Here is an 18,060-nt window from a genome sequence, read left to right as displayed (position 1 = left end):
GAGTGGGATTGAGAAAAAAATCCCCATGGCCAGGGCTGCAAGAATGGCTAAGGTCCTTGGTGGTACCATGGGCATGTGGCAATGACAGGAGGTTTGAGAAGTAGAGTAGGCAGGGTCTGGTGGTCGAGGGACATCTAAGGGAAATCAGACCGAGTTCTAGCTTCCCAGTTTGCACTCATGGGCAGACAGTGGTGCTGTTTACTGAGGGGGGTTGACTTGAGGAAGAGTAGGATGGAGGAAACACCAGACCTGCCTGAAGGTAGGTGCCTGACAAAGGGAGGAAAAGAGAAGCCTGAGAGGAAGCAGCAGGTACAGATCAAGGAAGAGAAGCACAGGAGTGCTGGCCCAAAGGGCAAGAAGTGTCCAGAAGAAGGGGGCAGCAGAAAGGTCAAGTTAGATAAAGGCCATAGTACACTTATCCAACGTGGCCACCAGAAGGCCAGCTGGTCAAGGGTGTTGCTGAAGGCAGAGGACAGTGGGTCAGGAGTGAAGGTGAGGATGCGGATCAAGAGTGTAGACAACAGGCAGAAGGGGAGAGAGACTGTGTGGATAGAGGGGGTGTAGGGTCATAGATGAAAATATCCCCAAGTTTAGGTAGATGGGCAGGAGATCATTGCTGAGAAGAGATCTCAGAAGAAAGCAGAGGTGGGACAGAACAGGGGGGCAACGATGTGAGGGTGGCAGTGGCACAGGGTCATTGGGGAGTGTGTGGGGACACCCGTCTGTTGGGCATCAGCTCATGGCTTAGGGCAGGCTACTGGGCAAGCCCAGGGATGCCTAGAAGAGAGGAGCTCCTGCCATGTATAGCGCAGTCTTGTCATTCACCATGCACTCTAATTGCACATGTTGAGTACTTGGTATGTAATGGTCACTGTGTTGGACACGGAGGACACAAAATATGGTAAGACACAGTCCCAAAGGGACTAACAGTACTGTGGCCTCTTACTCAAAGGCTTGCCCCCAGGGTTAAGCTTCTAACAAGTTGGAAGGCAGACATAGGCACCTCCATTTGCCCTGAGTACAAACAGATGTTCAGAGAGGTTTAGTGACTGGCCGAAGGTCATGCTGCCAGGAAATGGCTGTGTCCGGGACAGTTCCAGGTCTCCTGCCCATAAAACCCACCCAGGCCACCAGGTTCAGTTTCAGCCAGGTGACCTTCAGGGTTGACCACTCTGTTCGACTAGGCAAGAAGAATGCAAGCCAAAGGCAAGCACGTGCTCATTCTTCTGAGCATCCTCTGTGTGCCCAGCCCTGTTGTCGGCATGGGCGGCACGGAAGGAGACATGAATTCCAAATTGTGACCTTGCCGTCTGCAGCTGAGGGTGTAGTTGGAGAATTTGATGTCCCAGGAGAGGGATGTCTCCTGTTCCCTGGCTGCCTAGGAGAGGGCAGAAAGCAAGCCCTCTTGAAGGAGAGAGAGGGTGGCAAGGGGGAGGTAAGCAGGGACAACTCTTCCCGTCCCTCAAAGGAGGCCACTCAGGAATCCTAGGGAAGCCAGGCAAAAGCCAGTGGAATAAAGAGGCCTCTGAGCCTCCTCCCTACTGCTGCGGTCCTGACACGGGGATTTCAGGGTGCAGTCATCATTCCCACCTCAACAGGAGAAAGCCCAGGCCGGTGGAGCCTGGCTGCTGCAACTTCTTATACAAGCAGCTCTGGAGGCCCCACAGCTGAGCTGGCAGCCTGGACTGGAAGGAGCTGGGAGCCCTTGTTCCTCCTCCTCTTCTGGGAACTGTGAGTGAGCCCTCACCCATGTAGGACCAGGAGAGGGCCACAGCAGTTTCCTCACTCTCTCCCCTCCCTCCTGAACTTCCACCTGGTCCTCCCCTTCCCCCATCCTATAACCCATCTGGTGACCCCCTCCTCTCTGGATCCAGGCCCTGCACCCACTTCCTAGGTCAAACTCCAAGGGCAGCCCAAAGTCGCTGTGATTGAGAGAAAGGAACTAGCTTCTAGCTTCAGGACAGACCCATCTGTTCTCCTCCGGTGCCAGCTGGGGGCCTTTGGAAAGGGAAGCTGGTATCAGCAGGAAGCTGAAGCCAAGTTGAGGGGACTCCAGCAAGCCCCCTTGCCTGTTCTTCCTCCTACAACAACTCCCCAACCCCCAAGCTAGAGAAGCCACCCTGGGGTGGCTCAGCTGGATTACCCCTGGCTCAACCTTTCCCTCTACTGACTCACCTGCAGACCCAGGGTGACCCAGAAGCCCCACTGCCTGTCTGGTGTCTGACCTCTGAGAGAGCAGGTTCTTGGGTCTCCCTCAATCTTCACTTCACATTCCTGTCCATCAAGCGCTCTCTCCATCCACCCCTCCCTTCCCTTCAGGCCCCATGATCCTCTGGGGATCTCCCTGAAGGCTGCACCTGTTATTCACCTCTTATTCCCTGACTCCCTGCAGCCTGCAGGGGCCTGAGATGGGCACCAGGACAAGCTCATCTGCCCTGTCACATCTTTCCCCAGCCACAGCAGTTGCCCTCATTCTAGATGGATTTTCTCTGCCCTTCCTAGAGCTGACTGTGTCCAGTAGAGGGAGGGATGGGCATTAGTATGGAATGCCAGCATAGATAGATGGTCAGTGCCAGGCTCTGGGGCATGGGAAAGTCAATGATCATGACCAGGGGTAGCTGATGACCAGGAATGTAGTTGGGGCTCCATGCCCGAATGCTAGGGAGATTCAGAGCTGGATCTGGGCCATGGAGTGGGGACAGTGGCTGTTGATTTATATTGAGGGGAAAATGGGGTTGACAGGACTAAGGCCCTGGGGCCGAAGGGCATAGGAGCTCTTGCTAAAATTTAGGAGGCTCTGTTTGAAGGAATGTAGTGTTGATAGAACTTCCGGAGCTGTTGCTTGGGCCAGGTAAGACCCGCGGAACCCTTCTGTCCAGCTTAGGCTCCTGTGGGTGCCTACCCTGTCTCATCACCTTCTCCTAGCTAGAGGTCCCCTATAAGGCATGAAGGTGGTGGGGCAGAATCCCCTGTCAGGGCCTTCATGTCTGCCTGGGGGCTGGACAACCGGGCCGGAGAAAGGAAGCTGAGGTAGCAGAAGGGCCTGCCTGCAGATCCTCTGAGCCTTCCTCCTCCTTTTCTACTCCTTGGCCCAGGTGGTTGTATAAATTATGATTCACCCCTATAAAAATTGTTTAACTCCATCACAAATACTTGGATAATAGGGGGAATGCTCAATCTAATTACTGTTAGCATTTTGGTTTCTTTTCATTTATTCTCCTTCCTTTGTGTGTGTCTTGGGGAGTTCCCATAGAGGCATCACAGAGTACTGATGATGGTGCATTCTGCTTTTTCACTTACCATATTCACGTAGTCAACCAATGTCAGCTGCTGTACTGGGCACTAGAAACCAATAAAAAAGTGTGATTCCTACACTCAGGTAGCTTATTGTCTAGGACAGACTGGCCATCAAATCCAGTTAGGATATGGTATGCAGATATGATATCTTATGGTTATGATATGATATGGTACATCTTCAAGGAGCTGTGTCAGGGACATGATGGAGAAGCCACTCTCCCAGGATCTTGTCAGCAAGAGGGAAATCCAGGAGTGCTTCCCAGAGGAGGAAGGTGTTGATGGAGGTGAATTCTAAAGGTTTCTACAGTTCCTTCTCATGAAACCATCTGGACCCGGTGCTTTTTTCAGTGGCAGATTTTTTTCTCGTCAGTGGTAATTAAGTTTCTACTTATTATCTAGTTCATTAGGGGCACTTTATATTTTACTAGGAAAGCATTCATTTTCTCCAAATGTGTAAACTCTCCACTTTTAAATTTATTTTAGGAGTCTCTTTGTGGCCAAATGATTTTTCTAGGATTTTCATAGACATAGAAAAAATGTATATTTTCTATTTAAGGGATATAAGGTCTCACATATACCAAATCAAGTTTTTGGTTATTCAAACTTTCACTTCTTTTGTATCCTTTGTGGGAGGAGGCTTTTACTCTAGTTCTAACAGAGATTTAGCCTTCCACTCAAATTTTCTCTATAAATCTCTTCTTTTACTAGTTTTTGCTTTTTATATTTACTATGATGCTGTGGGGAGCATGCAGATTTTGAGTGTTCTCTATAATTTTCTCTATAAATTTTCTCTATAAATCTCATCTTTTACTAGATTTTGCTTTTTATATTTACTGTGATGCTGTTGGGAGCATGCAGATTTCAAGTGTTCTCTCATTACAAATTGTGCCTATCATTACATGGTGTCCCTCTTTATCCCATTTTAGTGCTTAACCTTCAATTTCACCTTTCTATTATTATTATGGCCACTCTTTATTTTACTTCAGCTTTTGCACTTTCCTAGTATCTCTTGGCATTCCTTTATTTTCCACCATTATCATTGTTTAAGTGTTTTTCTTGTATATATACACCACTGGGTTTTTTTGTTGGTGGTGGTGTTGGTTGAGACAGTCTTGTTCTGTTGCCCTGGCTGGAGTGCAGTGGCGCCATCACAGCTTACTTCAGCATTGACCTTCTAGTTTGAGGTGATCCTCCTACCTCAGCCTCTGCAGTAGCTGGGACTACAGGCATGCACAATTACACCCTGCTAATTTTTTGTATTTTTTTTTCGAGAGACAGGGATCTCACCATGTTGCCCAGTTATCACTGTATTTTTAAACCCAGGCTTACCTTTGTCCTTTAACGGGAATTCATCTGTTCACATTTCATTAAACAATTGATCTACTGTAGTTGATTTTATTTCTTTTGGCTTATTTTACATTTATTGGTTTACCTTGTGGGTTTTTTTCCTCTGGTTATTGATCAATCTGGTTATTAATTTCCTTTTTCTTCCCTTGTTACTCTTTCTATTTCATTATTGGCGTCTCTGGAGTTCCTAATCAAACACATATTCTTTAGCATGTGATTCCATGGGGATTTTTATTCTCAGCACTGTCAGCTGGAGCTCCAACCTGTTGGTCTATAGACTCAGGTCTTTCTTTCTGCTTCAGTAAATCTATGTGTTGTTTGATTTGATTGTCATTTTTGTTGTTGTTGTTTATTTTCTCTCTTCCCCTTTCTCCTTTCTTTTCTCTTCCTTTTTCCCTTTTCTTTCCCTTCTCTTCTCTCTCTTCTCTTCACTCTCTTCTCTTCTTCTCTCTTCTCTCCCTCCCCTCTCCTCCCCTTTTCTCCCTTCTCTCATCTTCTTTTCTTTTCTTTCACAGGATCTCAGTCTGTCACCCAGGCTGGAGTGCAGTAGTGCAATCATAGCTCATTGCAGCCTCAACCTCCCAGACTCAAGCGTTTCTCCCAACTCAGCCTCCTCAGTAGCTGGGACTACAAGTGCATGCAACAATACTTGGCTAATTTTTGTATTTTTTGTAGAGACAGGGTCTCACTATGTTACCCAGGTTGGTCTCAAACTCCTGGGGTCAAGCGATCCACCCACCTCAGCCTCCCAAAGTGTTGGGATTACAGGCATGAGTCACAGTGCCCAGCTCATTTAATCTAGTTTGTGTGTTAATCATTTAACCTTCATCATTCCCCAAATCTCTCTTTAAAAATACCTTATAAAGATGTAAATCACTATAACTCTTATGTCTCTTCAACTTTTTTTATAGAAAGTGACAACTCCAAACACATTTTTCCATTTAATGTTATTTAATAAAAACCATTCTATTTTTTTATGCTAGTATCTCCATTTGGCCATAAAACAATGTATCTAGAAACAAAGTGTGAGCTTCAACAGAAACAATGATCTACTGTTTCTATCAACTTTTTACTGTCCATAATCCCTTCGCTTCCCATCTATCTTCCTCAAACAAATTGAAGTTCATTGTCAACTTGAAATTTCTAGAGCTTATGCAACTTCAATTCATTTGTCTTTCCCTTGATTTATTCAACTCTACTGCCAAAATTACAACCTTGGTTAAATGCAACTGTCTGTGTGTCTAATCCTTGCCAGCACCCATGCAGCTGAACATGCCCAAAAGAACAATATAGCAATGATTTTCAACCTTTTATATTCAGGCCAGAACTCTCCCCTGAGTTTCAGATTTATATATTTAAATGCATACTTAACATCTCCAATTAACTATTTAATGGAAATCCCAAAATTAGTATATCCACAACTGTCAAATTCTTCACCTACATCATCTCCCATTTTACAAAAATTCCATTTTTTCCTAATGAATATTTACCTTAGTCATCATTTTGCTCGAATGTTTCCTCAAAGTGGTGCCTACCTTAACCGTATTACTGAAAGTTTTTCTAAGCACTTCATTTTTCTGCCCTGCTTTGATTTCCTCCTTAGAACCACCTGATGCACTGTATATTTTACTAATGTACAGTTTGTTTCTCTTACCTGCTAGAATATAAATTATATAAGACCAACAATTTTTTACATCATGTTTACTTTCCAATGCCGTACCAAGATCAGTACCCAACACTGAAACAAAGGTAGATTACTCAATTTTTTAAAATGTGTTCTGTGGATTACTAGAACTGCAAAACTCACTTCAATAAGTCTATGACAGTTAAAAAATACATTAATGACACCTTATCTTCTTGGGGAATTACAGTGATTTCTAGTTTTTAAAAGTAAGAAGACATAAACTTCAGTTTGAAACCAGGACTCATCATCCCATAGTTAGGGTTGGTCTTCTTTGTGTGCTCAGGGACTACAGAGCGGTCAGGGGTGTTGGCCTCAGCCTCTTGGACAAGGGAAGTGGGCACCCTATGAGCTCAGGACCCCTGTCCCTAGCCTGGATGATGGCAGAGTCTGGCTCAGCCAGGTCCCTGGCCTGCACAAAGCCAGTGGCACCAGGTGAACATGCCCAGCTCAGTGACTGCCTGGAGCAGGTGTGGTGAGCCAGACCCAGTGGGTATGGGCTTGGAAGCCTAGCCACAGAGGATGAGCAGGGCAGGGGCAGTCAGACAGCCCTTAGAAGGCCTCCACCCCTGAGCTGCAGGAAGAGATCCACTCATCCAACTCCTCCCTAGGGGCCCACTCTGGATCAACAGGAAAATGTAGCCCCTGATGTGGTTGTGCATAACTGAACAGATGGGAGACACGCAGCTGAAGGCCATGTTGCATGTTGATTACCACCTGCGGGTATCCCAATTGACATCCCAGTACCACATATCACTGAAACGCCAGGTCACCACATCACCAACAGTCAAGTCCATGTGAACTGTTGATTGTTGACAGGCCCAGGATCTTTTCTGCTGTTGAGCCTGACCATGAGGTAGTAGTTGCCAAAGCCAGGCCTGATGGAGGCACAGCTGGGCCTAGTCGGCAAGAGCCAGGCCACATTCTGGAGGCTTCCAGGATCTGTGGGATGAGCTGCTTGGCCTTGAACTTTTGCGGAAGTGCAGGGTGAGGGGTGTGGAGGGAGTACCAAGGCTACAGAAGCTGAGGCCCTGACAACGGCGCCACTGCCCTGGGGGTGGTTGCCGAACCCGGTGCCTGTCTGCTGGAAGGCCTGCATCTCGCTGGCGGCTGTTCCCTGCACGGTGCAACCCCTCCTGGAAGCCAGTGGCAGGCCCTGCAGCATGCACCCGGCTGCTCCTGCCCTGCAGGTGGGGCTCGCTTGCCTCCGGTGAGTTGGATGCAGAACTTGCAGCCAGAGACGCTAACACCAGAAATGCCCTCACAGCCCTTGAGGGTGAGCTGCCGAGGGTGTGGGGAGGGGGTCCGCTGGAGCGTGGCCTGGCTTTCATGGCAGGATTGCATGGCTTCCTTGAACAGCTCCCAGTGCTGGCCTCAGCCCTTCAGGGTCAGCTTCTGGGGCTGGGAGATTAGGGAACACTCCTTGACTTCTGTGACAATGGCCAGGCTTCCAGTCCGTCTGTGGGTACCTGGCCCTCCAGTTTCTCCTCCAGGCTGCTGAGGGCTGCATCCAGGCCATCCAGACGGCTATCCACAGCCGGCTTGCCCATCTCCCCTCTCTGAGACAGCCTGGTTCCATAGGACTGCAGGGATGCGACACCATCAACCCCTCCTAGATGCAGCCAACCCCTCCAGCGGCAGATCTCACTGAGCAGCTCGCACAGCGGGGTCCAAGCCACAGAAGTCTTGGGGCTGAAAGCGCAGCCAAAGGCACCTGGCCCTGGCGCCGTTAAATGAGGCACGGCAGGTACCAGAGCCCACTGTGCAGCGGGGATTCGTCCAGCGGGCGTTGGGCCCTGGCGGGCGAGGGAGGGTCGGGCGGCGGCGGTCACTGACTCGGCAGGTGGTCGCAGGCCTGGGTTGACCACTGTCCCAAAGTGAGCCAGACTCCCCGGAAGAGCGCTAGAGCGAAGCTCCCCGCTAGGACCACCTTGGTCAAGTTGCACACCTCCTCGTCCGGTTCCTTCCAGTCTCAGGAGCTGGAGTGGGGCTGGAGGCAAGTGAGCCCCACCTGCGGGGCAGGAGCAGCTGAGTGCACGCTGCAGGGGCTGCCACTGGCTTCCCAGGAGGGGCTGAACAGTGCAGGGAACAGCCGTCAGCGAGGTGCAGGCCACCCTTGGCCTTCCAGCAGACAGGCGCGGGACTCGGGCAACCACCCCCAGGGCTTTGGCGCCTCCGTCAGGGGCCTCAGCTTCCCTGTCCTTGGTGCTCAAGAACTGGAGTGGGGCCTGCTCCGGGACGACGGGCACTGTGGAGGCTGTAGGTGGCGGCTGCCGCCCAGAAGCACTGACGAAAGCGCCTTGACAGATCAGGTCAAAATGTTACTGAGGGCCGGGCGTGGTGGCTCACGCCTGTAATCCCAGCACTTTGGGAGGCCGAGACGGGCGGATCAAGAGGTCAGGAGATCTAGACCATCCTGGCTAACACGGTGAAACCCCGTTTCCACTAAAAATACAAAAAAAATTAGCCAGGCGCCATGGCGGGCGCCTGTAGTCCCAGCTACTCGAGAGGCTGAGGCAGGAGAATGGCGTGAACCCGGGAGGCGGAGTTGCCGTGAGCCGAGATTGCGCCACTGCAGTCCGGCCTGGGCCAAAGAGCGAGACTCCGTCTCAAAAAAAAAGTGTTATTGAGAAGGCCAGTTTATTCTCTAGGATGCCACTGGCAAACAAACATGAAGATGACCAGGGAGACGAGGATTTTGAGTGCTTACTTTATAAAGTGTCTATTTATAATATCTGCAGCAGAAGAACTTAATGGCAAGTTGGTCAGAAGATAAGCCTGGAAATCTTAAATGTCCTATACTCATTTTTAATTATATTGTATGTTACACACTCTTTGGGGCAAGAATGATGGAGATTATGTGAAGTGGAATAAGGGCTTTCCCTCTCTGTTTGCTTCAGACCACTTCTTTGTTACCATTGTCACAATTGGTACAATTAGCTGGATGTTGTGCAAAACACATTAAAGACATGTTATTGAATCCCCATTTAACCATATGGGATAGGTTTTATTAACAGGGTGTGAATATGGTTCAAACAATTTACCCAGAGTATGTAATAGATTAGCCAACACTAGTCTGTTTTCCTCCCAAGCCCTCTTGACTGTTATTATGTATTCTTCACATGAGAGACCAGGAGATGCCTAAAGAAAGGGATCAAGGGAGCAGAAGATGTTCCGTGAGGAGGAGACATCCGAATGGTACTTGAGTGTAAGTTGCTACATGGCTGTGTGCTTTGACGTCTATCCACAAATAACCCAGTTTACCCCATTAAACCTTCAACCAACTTTCATATCCCAATTTTTCTTTGAAATATTCCTCTGAGTGTTGAAGAGAAGTATGAAAATTGGATCCAGGTAAACTGCAGAGATAAACAGATGGCTATGAAAATACTACAATTATTGTTAAGGAAGACGGCTATTTGCCTTTTAGTATAAATTGAGTCAATGAGATGCATAAATATTATTTCCAAGATCAGTGAATATTTGCCTAAGACATAAATTATTATTACTATTTTCATTTTTAATTTGTACATACCATTGTACATATTGTGTGCAATATGATGTTTTAAAGTATATATATTGTGGAATGATTAAATCTAGCTAACGAACATATGCATTACCTTACATACCATTTTTGTGGTGAGAATACAACAGTTTTAAATATTTGTCCAATTCACATTTGGAAAATACAATTAAAATAAGTTTAAAATGCCTATAATTCACAATGCAGTCATAAAAATTAAGTGGATGAAACACACTAGAGTCATTTAAATGTATCCTTACTCATTGTTCTTGGTCATGTAGTAAAGCATCATCAAAATATAGCCTCTATTGTTTTAGAATTTGATTTTTTAGATCTGGTCGTAATTATGCTGTATAGATAAAACTGTGGGGTCTAAAGTGATTTGAAGTCAGAAACTTGCACTGCCAAAACAACACTGTGTCTTATCAGCTCTGCCTCAATTTGCAAATCACGTAAGCTTTCTGAACTCCATTTTATTCATTTGGGAAGTGGGATCAATGCATTAAATATTTCAGTTAATCCAAAGTAGAATACAAAAAGAACCACACTCTAGTTCCATTCCATATAAGTAAGCACTTCAGCTATTTCCCTCCAGAAATCACCTGTACACCGTAGGAAAGTAAATTCATACCCACCTAGTTAACAGTTTGAGAATGTAAGTTTAAAGCATGTTTGACTAAGGAAATTTAATCATACTAAGATGGTTTAATTTCCCTGAGCATGAAATATTCTCCACAAGAAATGGCATGCTATGTTTAATTGGTTCTGGGAATGATTATCCAATATTATTCACTTTCATATTAGTGTTCCCTAGAGTGGAAAATAAATAAGACAGTGATTACACTCCTGCATATCCATCTTCTGCCAAGACATTTTGCTGATGTGCAGTGTCTGCAATTTCCCATTTCTTGGCTAAGTTCAAGCTTTGTTAGTTTAGTGCTTAGGAAAGCCTCATGTTCTCACAGAAATTCTTTTGCTCTCATTGCTTTTTGTGATATTATGGACAATAATTTGCCTTGGGAGCATGACAATTGATTCCAATGGTTGCCAATGTGGGGGAGGGGGTGTCAAAAGGTAGGATTTTTCAATGTCAATTTTAACCCAGCAGTAATTTCTGCAGTCGCAAATAATTCTATTTTCTTTCTAGTCACTTAAGTTCTGTCAAATTAAATTGGTGTTCAAAACTCATAGCACAGTTTTGCTTTTTTATTACTACATCTGCAATTTGATTAGTGTGATATATTTTCATATATGAATGAATATCAATTAAAGGCAATAAACATTTATAGGTAATTTTTTCAACCACAGAGGTTAGCAATTTTAACGTGTAAACCATCTGAATTCATATTGCAACCATATTTTTGTAATATAAGAAAATGTAGATTAAATAAGTTTTATTAATATTTTAAATGTAATAAAATTATTTTCAGCTGGGTGCAGTGGCTCACGCCTGTAATCCCAACACTTTGAGATGCCAAGGTGGGTGGATCACCTGAGGTCACTAGTTCAAAACCAGCCTGGCCAACATGGCAAAATGCCGTCTCTACTAAAAATACAAAATTAGCCATGCGTGGTGGCTCATGCCTGTAATCCCAGCTACCCGGGAGGCTGAGGCAGGAGAACAGCTTGAACCCAGGAGGCAGAGGTTGCAATGAGCTGAGATTGTGCCATTGCACTCCAGCCTGGTCAACAAGAGCGAAACTGCTTTATAAAAGTATTTTCTTAAAATATTAAAATATACTTTAATGTTTCATTAATATCATATGCCCATTAAAATGTTGTATTAAATAACTATAATATTACTGAGAATAACTTATGTTTCAGACATTTCACTTACATTATTTAAATCAGACTTCCTAATAACCCACGTATAAACCATGGTATGAAGTAACTGATCCTCAGAGATATAAATGATCTTCCCAAATTCATGCATTTATTAAGTTTATCATCTGAGTTTTCTGACACCATATGTAACATTTTTTTTCTCCATGCCATGTTGGTTCCTTGCATTCCAAAGCTCTTGAAGAACATTGAAAGAAGGCAACGGCCTTCATCTGCATTTCAACTAATAATGCTACAATCACCCTTGTTCACAGACCTGTCTTCATACAAAAAGAAATGTTTCCATTAGTTTTCAGCATCATCTCACATAGTTATTATTTTGTTTTAGAACACTAATCCACTCTCAGAATTTCTCAAAAATGCATTAAGTTGCTAACGATAGTCAGCACGTTGTGCTGACAATAGATCTCTTGAACTTTTACTTCTTCACTCTGACTGTAGTTACGTATCCTTTGACCAACATCTACCAAACTCCATTCCCAACCACTTTAGCTGCTGGCAAAAAAACATTTTACTCTCTACTTATTAACTTTTTTAGATTCCACACATGATGAGACTATGTGATAATTGTCTTTCTGGCCTGGCTTAACATAATGTTCTCCAGGTTCATCCGTGTTTTCGCAAATGACAGGATTTCCTTCTTTTCTGTGTCTGAATGTATTCCATTGTGTGTATATGCCACATCTTCTCTATCTATTCCCCCACTGATGGACACAAGTTGATTCCATATCATGACTACTGTGAATAATACTGCAATAAACATGGGAGTGCAGATATCTGTTCCATATACTGATGTTATATCCTTTGGGTAGATAAATATGCAGCAGTGGGATCACTGGATCATATAGTGGTTCAATTTCAAAATTTCTGGAGAACCATAATACTTAGCAGCTTAATACTTAATATTTAATACATAGTGGCTGTACTGATTTATTAGGCTAGTGCAAAAGTAATTGAAGTTTTTGCCATTGAATGTAACGACAAAACTGCAATTACTTTTGCACTAACTGAATATATTCCCACCAATAGTGTACAAGGGTTCCCTTTTCTCCATACCCTGATCAACACGTTTAATTCTAGTATTTTTGATAATAACCATTATAATAGGTGTGAGATGATAGCTCAGTGGGGCTTTAGTTTGCATTTCCATGATAATTAGTGATGTTGAACACTTTTTGCAAATGTCTACTTGGCCATTTGTATGTCTTTTTTTGAGGAATGTCTGCTCAGATCTTTTGCTTATATTGTAATCAGTTTATTTGCTTTCTTGCTATTGTTTGAATTTCTTATATGTTTTGGATGTTAATTACCACAAAATTAGTAACAATATAAGGTAATACATATGCTAATTAGCTAGATTCAGTCACCTCACAATGTAAATATACCTCAAAATATCATGTTGTACAAAATAAATACATAAAATGTTATCCTTCAATTAAGAAATTAAAGTAAAATGAAATTTTTAGCATGATAGACATTCAAATATATGAATCATAATCACCCCAAGCTCTCTTTTTCATTTTCAGTAGTTACGGGTGAAATCTGAGTCAGGGCTGATGTTCCTAGTTCCCTACCATTATATTCTTAATACACTGCAGTTTCGCAATCGTCCTTATTAAAGCAGTTACCAAAACTTAAAAATACACTTTGACTGTAATATGATCATCTCTGAAAATTATAATTAGAAGAAGTGCTTCTACGTATGGGATAGAATATTTCCTTATTTTTTTCATCATTTCACATTTTTGACCCATTGGCTCAGCTAAACCACATAAATCTTCACTTTTTTCTATTTTATATATCATAATGCCTATCTTTCAGCTGTGAAAAATTATCAACTATATTTGCTTATTAACTTTGGGAATATGAAATTCAGATCATAATCTTCTATAAATAAAATTTAGAAGCTTTTTTTCTAACCAAAGCATTCAGACTTGAGCAAATGACAAATGCAGAATATTTTAAGTGTTGACAAATATATACATATAATATCAATGTGTTTGTGTTTCAAGTTTTTAAGCAATATTTGCTAGCTGATAAACTTATTTTTATTTACTAATAAGAAATAATTTGGATTGCAGAAATCAAGATACTCTCCTTGCATGACATTAAGATTAATAGATAAATGTTATCACACATATAGGCACATACAACAACACGAGAACTTTACTTAAATTATCGTTTTCCAACTTATGTAATTGTGGTTGTTTATAAACATCTTGTTTATTATTGATCTTGATTATAAACATCTTGTTTATTATTGTTCTTATAAACTATCTTTACTAATTAGGAAACTTTTTTCTCTTTTCTTTTTTTTTTTTTCAGAGACAAGGTCTGGCTCTGTCACCCAAGCTGGAGTACAGTGGCACCACCTCCACTCACTGTAACCTTTGCCTCCCAAGTTCAAGTGATTCTTGTGCCTCAGCCTCCCAAGTAGCTGGGACTACAGGCATGCACCAGCACACGTGGCTAATTATTGTATTTTTAGTAGAGACAGGGTTTTGTTATATTACCCAGGCTGGTCTTGAACTCCTAGGCTCAAGTGATCAACTATTCTTGGCCTCCCAAAGTGCTGGGATTACAGGCATGAGCCGCTGTGCCTGGCCTCTGTTTTCTTTGTTGCTTTATTTATCTGGTTTTGAGTTGGGAGATGATATTAAACAAGAGTTATAATTTTCCAAAAATTGAAATAAAAATAATTTTAGGCTAGAGAAAAATGCAAACAATGGCAACGTTAGGATCTGTTAGATTATTTGAATTTTGTAATAAGTAAAGATTTGATATAATGGAAAATTTAATATACTCAATATATAAGTACACTCTCAATTCTTTTTTTCTTTTGTATATCAAACTTTTTTTATTATTATTATACTTTAAGTTTTAGGGTACATGTGCACAATGTGCAGGTTTGTTACATATGTATACATGTGCCATGTTGGTTTGCTGCACCCATTAACTCATCACTTAGCATTAGGTATATCTCCTAATGCTGTCCCTCCCCCCCTCCCCCCACCCCACAACAGTCCCCGGAGTGTGATGTTCCCCTTCCTGTGTCCATGTGTTCTCATTGTTCAATTCCCACCTATGAGTGAGAACATGCGGTGTTTGGTTTTTTGTCCTTGCGATAGTTTACTGAGAATGATGTTTTCCAGTTTCATCCATGTCCCTACAAAGGACACAAGCTCATCATTTTTTATGGCTGCATAGTATTCCATGGTGTATATGTGCCACATTTTCTTAATCCAGTCTATCGTTGTTGGACATTTGGGTTGGTTCCAAGTCTTTGCTATTGTGAATAGTGCCGCAATAAACATACGTGTGCATGTGTCTTTATAGCAGCATGATTTATAGTCCTTTGGGTATATACCCAGTAACGGGATGGCTGGGTCAAATGGTATTTCTAGTTCTAGATCCCTGAGGAATCGCCACACTGACTTCCACAAATGTTGAACTAGTTTACAGTCCCACCAACAGTGTAAAAGTGTTCCTATTTCTCCACATCCTCTCCAGCACCTGTTGTTTCCTGTTTTTTAATGATGGCCATTCTAACTGGTGTGAGATGGTATCTCACTGTGGTTTTGATTTGCATTTCTCTGATGGCCAGTGATGATGAGCATTTCTTCATGTGTTTTTTGGCTGCATAAATGTCTTCTTTTGGGAAGTGTCTGTTCATGTCCTTTGCCCACCTTTTGATGGGGTTGTTTGTTTTTTTCTTGTAAATTTGTTTGAGTTCATTGTAGATTCTGGATATTAGCCCTTTGTCAGATGTACACTCTCAATTCTTAAAGGAAATAATAAAACAGTATCAACTTAGAAATATATAAAAAAAAACATGCCAAGTTGTCACAAAAAAAGAAATTCACAAAAAAAGAAATTCCAAAGCAGAAGTCCTGGTACGTTACTATTCCAGACAAATCTCATATGAGAAAGCACTGAAGATAATTGAAACATTAATTTAATAATTAACTAATTAAAATAATACAGTCCTGGATGTCTTTCCTTTTTCGTGTTTTCTTTAATTTCTTTCCAGCTATATATAAATGTGTCTTGGTATGAATTTAAGTGCCTGGGAATGAATAGTACTGTCCCCCAGGATAATAAGTTATTAGCAAATTAATACCTTGCTTCTGTTAGTTGTCAACATGTTGCAAGTAAACATTGTTGATAGGCACTGTGGATCTACTAAGGGTAAGATATCATCCTTTCACAAAAGGATAGCTAATAAACCTGACCGCAGGTAAAGTTAAATTGCAAATAAACATATGTAGACATATACCAAGATTTTTAAAATTACACAATATTTCTGACCAATGAAATATAAACTAGAGTCTAAACTGTTTGGTTAAGAATTTCATTGCTAGAGTACCCTTACAAGTTCTAACCGAATTTCCAAAAATCTAACATTTTGTTCTCAATAAAGGAGAATATACCTAATGCTAAATGAGGAGTTAATGGGTGCAGAAAAACAACATGGCACATGGATACATATGTAACAAACCTGCACATTGTGCACATGTACCCTAAAACCTAAAGTATAATAATAATAAAAAAAGAAAAATAAATAAATAAATAAAAATGATCTGCTAGAGTTTCAAATGGATGTGCCGTTATTAGTGGAGGCAATTATAAAACAGCTTAAATATTATACGATTTACAACTATTAAAATGTTGATGAAGTAAAAAAAATAAAAAATAAAATGTGTTTAATAAATATAAAGCAAAAAATAAAATCCTAAACAAAAGCAAACACTGTGGATCAGTCAATTTAACATGGACTATTATTGCTATTATTTTTATTGACCAATAATTTATTTCTTGACTTTTCTTCCCAGATATGGACACTATTGATGGGAGCGGCTGGCCATCTGGAGTGGCAGTTGCCATCATGCCAGTTGCGCTTGGGCCGCACGGGCAGTGTTGTCAGGAGCAGCAGCAGGAGCAGCAGCAGGAGCAGCAGTGGCGGTGGTAGGACCCTGTTCCCTGTGTCCCCAAGGCATCTGACTGCGCCCCCTGCAATGGCTGGGCAGGACCCACTCCCAGGTGCAGACCCTCCATGGCGGCCTCAACTTCGCTTCCCACCACATCTGGGAGCCCATCAGCGCTGGCAGCCGGGTCTTGCAGGATTGGCCCCAGGAGCATCAAGTTCATTTGTGGGGCGTTAGCCAGGGCCCCCATGCCACCTGCACCTCGCCCACGCACTACTGCAGGGAAAACGCAGAGAGGAGTCACGGCCAGGGCTGCACACTCTATGGAGCCAGCGGGAGCTGGGGACAAGTGGGAGCCCAGCGCCTTCCAAGTTGCCAGGGCAGGAACTCCCCAGGCGCAACTGCAGCTGCTCAAGCGCGGCCTGTGACCCAGGCGCTCCTGTGCTCTTGGGAGCCAGGAGAAGGCAGGAGTCCCACCCTCCCAGGCACAGCTGGAGCCTTTCAAGCCACAGCTTCGGACCCAGGCACCTCTGCACTCTTGGGGCCTGGGAAGGCCCCCATGACCCCACAGGCTCGGAAGTGCCTGTCCCCACTGTCTGAGTTCTCCTCGCTGTCAGCACCTGCTCCAATCTTCGAGCAAAGTTGAGGTCGAGTACACTATATTGTGCTCAATATAAAATAGATATACAAATACCTTTTACACTTAAATCCAGGCATTGTGATTTGAATGACTTAAGAATATGCAGCTAAGGTGCTTTTAAAAATACAAGCTAGTAATTATACTGAAGTTGTAAATCACGTAGGATAGTGAGTCATTTTAGAATATTAATTATTTCAGTCCATAAACCTGAATGTCTTTCCTTTTTTGTGTTTTCTTTAATTTCTTAATGTTTGTAATTTTTGTTGAAGAAATCTTTTACTTCCTCGGTTAAGTTTATTTCTGAGTACATTTTTGTAGCTATTGTAAAAGAAATAGCTTCCTTAATTTTTTTCAGCTAGTTTACTATCAACATATAGAAATGCTGCTGATTTTTGTATGCTGATTTTATATCCTGCAACTTTATTAAATTCATTTATCACTCTAAGAAGTTTTTGGTAGAGTCTTTAGATTTTTCCGTGTATGAGATCACGTTGTCTGCAAACAGGGACAATTTGACTGTCTCCTTTCCAATTCAGATGCCCTTTATTTCTTTCTCTAACCTAATTGCCCTGGCTAAGACTTTCACTATGTGAAATATGAGTGGTGAAAGTGGGCCTCCTTTTCTTGTTCCAGTTTCCACGGTAAAATTTTTCACCTTTTCTACGTTCAGTGTGATCTTAGCTGTGGGTTTGTCTTTACGCCCTTTTGTGTTGAAGCATATATTTTCTATACTAAATTGTTGAGAGGCTTTTGTCATGTAAGAATGTTTAATTTTGCCAAATGCTTTCATTGTGTTTATTGATTT

This window comes from Nomascus leucogenys, unplaced genomic scaffold, assembly GCF_006542625.1.
Source record: "Nomascus leucogenys isolate Asia unplaced genomic scaffold, Asia_NLE_v1 Super-Scaffold_473, whole genome shotgun sequence".
Classification (NCBI taxonomy): domain Eukaryota; kingdom Metazoa; phylum Chordata; class Mammalia; order Primates; family Hylobatidae; genus Nomascus; species Nomascus leucogenys.
Note: the sequence above shows the minus strand (reverse complement) of the source record.